Source organism: Protopterus annectens, chromosome 1.part1 (genome assembly GCF_019279795.1).
Source record: "Protopterus annectens isolate FY-2018-M chromosome 1.part1, PAN1.0, whole genome shotgun sequence".
NCBI classification, from domain to species: Eukaryota; Metazoa; Chordata; order Ceratodontiformes; family Protopteridae; genus Protopterus; species Protopterus annectens.
In genome coordinates this window covers 206775377-206783434 of record NC_056726.1, presented here as the reverse complement: position 1 = coordinate 206783434, position 8058 = coordinate 206775377, and the positions used below count along the sequence as shown (strand labels likewise).

General features: G+C 39.0%; 1 protein-coding gene across 1 annotated transcript in view; it reads right to left on the bottom strand.

The window, feature by feature from the left end:
* Positions 1-7489, bottom strand: part of IBTK (inhibitor of Bruton tyrosine kinase) — a 1862448-nt gene extending 1854959 nt beyond the window's left edge. Inside the window, exon 1 of the mRNA XM_044074098.1 lies at positions 7319-7489. The gene's annotated coding sequence lies outside the window, so the exon portion shown is untranslated. The remainder of the gene's footprint in view (positions 1-7318) is intronic.
* Between the last annotated feature and the right edge of the window lie 569 nt (positions 7490-8058).

Here is an 8058-nt window from a genome sequence, read left to right as displayed (position 1 = left end):
GCAGCAATATCCTAGACCTGGTCATTACCAACATGGGAAACCGGTATTCCACACCAGAGGTCAATTCCTCGTTGATCAGATCCGACCACAAGCTAATCAGCCTAGACATCCACATCCCACTCCCACTCCCACCCCCAATTAGGGAAACCATCGTAAAAAACTTCTCCAAAGCCAACTTTGCACTTCTTAAGACAGAAGTGGCAAACTTCATGACACCCATGCAGACTGACAATAGAGGTATGACTGCTGAATCCTACACAAATGCACTTTATAAGCACTTACACGAGTGCATGGATCATGCTATCCCTAATAGAACCAAGATGTTATCCTCCAAAAAAAGGAAGCCAATCTGGTGGTCCTCTGCCATAAACAAACTCTACAACAGAAGAAAGAAACTGTTGCAAAAAAAGAATAAAATCCCATGACTGGAGGAACTCCCTAGTCAACCTCAGTAAGAAGCGGAAATCCCTCAAAATCCTCCAAAGCTAGTTACGAAAACAAAATTGCCACCGACTCTAAAGACTACCACAAAGCATTCTATAGCTATGTCAAGAATCTAAATGGGAACACTCAGATCTGCTCTGTTTTACAGCACAATGGCACTAAATATGCAGAACCAACCGATATTGCCAACATCCTAGCAGATAGGTTCAGTGCTAACTTTACCCCCCTCTCACCCCCTAGAGAGCCCATCTCTATACCGGAAGAATGCAAAGTTCCTATAATCACGGCTGCACAGGTAAAAAGCACACTCTCCAAAGCCAAGAGCACAGCATCCATGGGACCTGACAATATCCCAGGCTGCGTTCTACACGAACTACAGAATGAACTGGCACCCTACCCAAGTACCATGTTCAATCATAGCCTCACCTCAGGCTTTGTACCCACTGAATGGCGCACCGCGACAGTTATCCCACTCCACAAAGTGGGAGCCACAACGGACCCTGGGAACTACCACCCCATTAGCCTGACGAGCCTGGTCTGCAAGGCCATGGAATGTATCATCATGGAACTCAAACAAAGACATCGGTAATCTCCAATCTCTGGACCCTACCCAGTTTGGATTCGTAAAAGGCAGATCATGTCTCCTAAACCCGATTGACTTCTTTGAAGCAGTCACCAAAGCCATAGATGAGGGTAAAATGGTTCACACAGCTTATCTAGATATCGCCAAGGCTTTTGACACCATCCCCCACTCTGGAATTATAGATAAGCTCACTAAACTAGGTATAAATCCCTATGTCACAAGATGGGTTGCCAACTGGCTCACGGACAGAACCCACACTGTGAAAGTAGCGGATTCCAAATCCGACATCAGACCAGTGACAAGTGGAGTACCACAGGGTGCAGTCCTGGGTCCTCTCCTGTTTGGTATCTACTTCTCTGAAGTGCAGGCTAACACAGAAGGTCTTTGGCTAACAAAGTTTGCAGATGACTGTAAACTAGGAGCCATAATCAAAACTCCTAACGATGTGGACAAACTACAAAAGGGCCTCACAGACAGATACCTGATGGAAAAGCCATGGCCTGAAGCTCAATGCCAAAACGTATAGTCATCCCCTTTGCTAAAAACTCTGTACCCATGAACTACCACATAGCTGGTAGTCTACTTAATGACGAAAATGTTATAAGAGACCTTGGGACACAGGTGGACAGTAGTCTCTCCTTTGATAATCACATCGCCACAGTGGTCAGGAAATCCTTCTACGTGGCTCATCTCATCACAAAAGGATTCCCATCCAGAAAAAAAAGAGAGGTCATTGCTCCCCTCTACTCATCACTCATTAGACCCATTATAGAGTACAACGCCCTGTTTGGTATGTGCCTCACAAGACATCTACAACAACTGGAAAGACCACAGAAATACCTCACAAAGAGGATTACTGGCCTCAAACAGATGCCCTATGCAGACCGTCTCAAAAAACTACAGCTTTACTCCATCGCATATCGCCTACTCAGGGGCGATCTCTGCCTAACATACAAAGCTATGTCAAACCCAGAACTGTTGGACATGCTCCACTTAAAGAAATCCCAATCCCTCCGAGCTACACGCTCTAGGGACCTAAGCCTTGTCACCACAATAAACAGAACATGCTGGAGGGATAGGGATAGATTCCTGTCCCAGAGACTTCCCATACTCTGGAACAGACTACCTATCTATGTCAAACAGAGCTCCTCATTAGCACTCTTCAAGAAAAATCTTGCTGATTGGATGGGAAATGGGAAATTCACCCCGGGGATCACGTCTGTGGCTCTGCTCGACAGGGGCACAGGAAAATAATTTTCTTGGGTGGCGAAAGCCAGGGTACATTGTTTGGCTAGGCTTGTATGGGCCATAGGGCCGATAGCCAAGATGTGTGTGTGCATATGAAAATGCACAATATACATACATACATACACACACACACACACACACACACACACACACACACACTACGGATTTGTGTCATTATCTAACAACAATTTCACAAAATGAGAAATCAAGAGTGTCCAAATAGTCAAAAGCCAATTTTGCTGAAATACAACTCGGCTGACCTTTCATTTTACTGAATATGACATAGCTATATAAAGCTCTATAATACAGAAGCATGACTATACAGATGTAAATGACAAAGCTTTAGCTGATCTTTGTGGAGGCTTATACATAATCACTGCTGATATGACTGGAGTATGTGCTTTAGTAGCAATTCTGTGTATATGGTATTTTCACTTTTCTACTGTGATGTTATATTCAAGTGAAGGGTGTTGTGGAGCAAAGCTTCCATATGAGGTTACAAGGGGGGTGTCCCCCTTGCAAAAAAGTACTGTTATACAATTTTCCCCTTGTATTTATTTATTTACTTTTTTAACTGTCCCATGTTTCAGTTAAACTGAATTTGATTAATTGGTCTTTCAATGAAATTGGCTTTCAACAACTTTGACTAATTAAATTTTTATTCAGTGAAATGATTATTCGGAGAGCTGTTTAAAACCCTACACATTTTACATACTCACAAATAAATACACATGGACACTTAGAAAACTGTAAGTAACTATGCACCAAACTAAAGCAGCAGTCTGGGTTTTTTTAGTCTTCAGTAGGGCAATGAACCCAAGGTTCTAGCATGTTAATGCACTCACTTAACACTCTCCAATCTATTACTTGAAGAACCAAGTGAGAGACTCTTAAATTCAGTTGAAATGTTAAAGGACAACAATGGGATACTAAAGCCTGCTAGGCTTCCTACCTTTCTGTACTGTTTTACTTTCACTTTGAAAACCAAGTTGAAAAACCTCTAGCTGGCTCTGAAATGATGATGTCACATCTGCCACAGCTCTAGCTGCCAGGAGGTTTCCTCCCCCAAAGTGATGCAATCCTTGCCTGATTTGCGTGCTGTATAGAAGAGCCAATGGACCTCCCACATTGTGATGTCAGAGCTGCCTTGCTCAGCCCACTCTTAACCTAGCAAAAATGTCAAACTATAATCTCACTTTTCAGTCCCACTGATATGTGACAGTACAGGCAGAAGCACAGTAACAGCTGCAAAAACTAAGAACATAAACTTGCAATGACCATGCGTAGACATTAATTGCATGTTTTTACATAAGATGCAGATGTCTGTCACAATTAAGTCGACAACACTACATCAGATTACAAGAAGTATGCAATACCATCTTCTTCTTAAATTACCACTTAAAAAGCATGTGGGTGCTGTCATGCAAGTCTGTGAAATATTTTGTGTTTATAGTGCATCATTTGTTAGCTATATAACCAAACAGAAAGAAAAAATAAGTGGGAGTTTGATGCTTTGCAAACAGTGATTATTCCCAGTGCTATGGAGCTTGGTTCTAAATTTGCAGGAGGAGTGCAACAAAAAAGTCTCCCACTGTAAGGAAGGAAAGGCTGACAAGAAAACAGTACATTACTCTGGTCACCTGCTGTGAGCTGTCAATAACATGCAGATGGGTCAAATTACCCCTTAGCTCTTTGACAGCTAGGGAAGGTAGGTGTGAAGGGGGAGGGGAGATACCTTGAAGAACTAGATTTCAGCCTTCACAAAAGAAATCAAGTTAGAATTTCTAAGAAGAAAGAGCAATAAAATGCACTTTTCAATTCTGTTTAGTAGCACTTGCACTGCTTGTGTTTGAAGTAGTAATTGAAAAAGGATAAAATTTTAACCAAAAGTAGGTAACTATAACACAGCAGTGAATGTCTGTAAAATCAATGCACTGACAGGAGCTTTAGGGAAAATGTGGCAGATCCAATGCAATTTTTTGGAGACAAACCATTGTTAATGGGATACTTAGAGGCGGATTAAACAGTCAGAATTATTTCAAGATTCCAGACCCCACGTGCTCAGAGTCAGAAACTGCATATAAAAATATCTAAAAAGCTCTAAATATTCCTAGAGTGGTGTTAAAATGTAGGAAACACCAAACTATGATGAAATAAACATATTTTTGAGTCTGTGGGTGCAGTTGTCCTTTAATAGCACAACAGGAGTTGCAGTAAGATGCACTTGTAGATGAATACAATCTTTAGCTTTAACATTTTAACTAGCTATCATTATTTGCACCGTGCACTAATCAATGTTCTTTCAGAAAGTCAGACATTTTGGGAGACGTACAGCAAAATTTTAATAAAGATCAGTACATTTGACAGCTATGGTTCACATGTAGTCTTGTACTGCTTAGCAACAAAAACTAGGCAACTTTTCAAAAATTATTACAGATGTTTAGATAAGAAAAAAATCGCAGATAGGTCCTTTCTCAAGTAAGCTGACAGAAAGTTCATGCAAGCTGACAGAAGTTAAAAATAATCAAATACTGACACACAGATTAAAAGCAGCATATCACATTAAAACAAAAGACAAACAAGATAATTAATTTTAGACGGTATATTAATGTTTCAGTCTTGTTACACACTATGTTCCAAGTCTGTTAAAAATCATCTTGGATAAGTTCCATGGAAAGTAAATAGAAGCGTACCAGAACAATATAAGTCATGATCAACAATAAGGAATAAAAATCACATAAAATTATTACTGCAGAAAAGAGAATGTTTATACTACTGAAATTGACAGGATACAAGTAATAAGTGTCAGTTTCAGAGAATCTCATCACTGGTAATCTTCAGTGCTATGAAGAGGCCAAATACAGAAAGACTGGGAGACAGACAAAGCAGAACAAATTTTAATCAATTGTGAAAAGAAGCACAAAAAATTAACAATTAATTATTGAGACCAATTTCTTCCTTTTTAAGTAAAAAACTATGCATTGTAAACATTTTTACACACATGCATGTGAATACAGCAGTTTTGTCACAAATATGTGATATTCTTTACTAATGAGCACTGAAGCTATAACACACAAAACTGCTGTATTCACATGCATGTCACAAATATGTGATGTTCTTTACTAATGAGCACTGAAGCTATAAAATATGATGCGGTTTCAGCCTATGCAAAAATGGTTTCCTATAAATTATTCACTTTTTGCAGGGGAACTCCTTGACCCCTCTCAGATGTGATCCACCCCATACAATTATTTCTATCTTTCAAACAAAACCAATAGAACACTCCAGCGGCAACCCAGTGGTACAACAACAATAATGAACTATAAACCATAAAGCCCCACTGTTACGAAGGAGACGAAAAACTTTTAATATAAAATAAAATACGGGAGGTAGGTTTAAAGCTGGTGAGTAGTTTTTTTTTATGGTCTAAGTCTGACTAGGCTTAAAGTAGAAGGTAACATTTGGTTCAGTTGGTGGAGATGGGATAGTTAGTGGAGAATTACAGAAGTTTTTAGAAAGGGAGTATAGAGTAAGTAAAGAATGAATGAAATTGTGTAGCTATGCTGTTTTGCTTACTGGTAATTAATGGGGTTCATGTTGATTGTAGGACGGATTGAAGGATTTTTTTTTTTTAATGGTGGACCAGAATTTTTGTGGGTTGTTATGGTGTTTTGCCTAAATATCACTGCAGAAGTTTTTCTTATCTAATTTTACCAGGGTTTTAGCTTTGTTTCTAAGATTACAGTAGTGGTCAAGGTTGGCCTGAGATTTGTGGTGTGCCAATGTATATTGAAGTAGAAGATTACTTCACACTTAAATTCTCAGTCTTCCAAAGATCACAATGATGGCCCATGGACTTTCAATATATGCTAATTCAAGCAAGTTAACATTTTATTGCCCATGCAACCAACGCACACAAAATATCAGAAGGTACAACACCCTTGTGTAGTAAGGGACAAAATGCAAGCCAAGCAGAAATAGGGAGCTGAAAGAGGACTCCTGACTGAGGCTTGTTGTTACAAAGCTGTTGGGCCAAATGGTAGCTTTGAAGCCATGACTGATTACATGAAATGTATTGGAAAGGCCAACAAATATCACAGTCTCGTGAAGATACAGTCAGACTGCTTGCAAAACAGCTTTGCTGGCAGAATATGTAAAACTAGCAGTCCTCTCTCTCTCTCTCTATATACATATATATAATACTGCTAGCTTTTTGCAAAGTTCTTTAAGTGTGTGTGTGTGTGTGTGCACACGTGTGTGCGTCTATGTGTGTGTATATATATATATATATATATATATATATATATATATATATATATATATATATATATATAGTTGCACACACACCAAGTTGAGTACATTCTTTCCTAGCACCTTTAAACATAATCACCTTAAAGGTGATTTACATGATGTCTACAAACGTCCACAGCTGACTATACTTTTTTCAAAACAAAGTTGTATGCAGCCTATTAAAGACAAGATCTGAAAACAGCCCTGGGTAACAGCTGAAAAGTACAACTGCAGCAGTCCATTACGTAAAGGTACCATGTATAAAAAGATGTTTACATTTTAACGAAATGTGGGTGTGCTTACAAACAAAATGTTGACATGACTTGTTTCTTATGCTCCCAAACATTATTGACAGTTAATGCTGCACACTACACATAGGACAGCAAGTAACAGTTTTTTCTCAAATAACCAAAAACGCAACTCTGCTGAAAGAGGTAACATATAAAGTTTTAAAATTAAATGTAAAGTTTTAAAAGCAACTTTCCAAGCAAATAAATAGAACTGACATAGCCTGACACACACTGGGACACTTAATCAAATAAGCTGTTCAAAATAATTGCAGTCGCCACCCAACTAAACACGTATGTTTCTTTTCCGTCAGACCACTTATCAATTAAGAAAATTATGCCACCTCTGATTCAAAAAACAAATAAGACTTAAATCAGACACCTAAGGTTGCAAGCCCAGACCGACACATCATCACCTAGTTAGATACCAATGATCCCAGTGTGCAGCTTATTACAGCTTACTTACCAGCAGTTAGATGAAAGTATTGCTCCTATTTTTATCAGCTGAAAAGTAAACAAACAACGAACTCATTCTCAGTGAAGATGCAGGATTATTAGGGTAAGAGTCGTCGGAGCAAACCCCGACTTTCAAGCGAATCGCTATAGAGACCTTTCCGTGCCAAAGCACCTTTCAACAGCGAATGTACTGATTGGTGCTTCAGTGTGGCTTCCTGAATTCCTATTGGTTAGCAGGATAGTTGCGTTCAGCTATTTAAAGAGATAGCTTTGCCAGCCTCGATGAATGCTTACAGAAGGTAGTACTTAATTATCTTGTACTTCCTGAGTATGGTCGTTTAAACAGTTTTCTCAACAACGTATTCTGTATTTGACCCACATATGTAAACTTTGAAACTAAATGGTACCTTTCAGTTTTGATTAGGGACTGTACTTTCGTACGTGTTCATATCTGTTTCATCATCGTTGTCACGTAAATTATTTCTCCAGTCATAACTCTCTACCTTCCTTCTCCAACGTATAGTATACTACCTCTCATAATGTGGAACAAGTGGTCAAAACGTGACATACACTTGCAGCTTTAATTAGGAAATCCAGAGCATATATAATGACTGGATAAAAACTGGTGTTTCTTGACTCATACTTCTCATGTATACCCATTAAAAGGACATACCTAATTTGGGATCTTTAAAAAGTTAGCGTTCCTCGAAGTGAAAGGCTCTGTCACACAACCCACATTCAGTATTACGA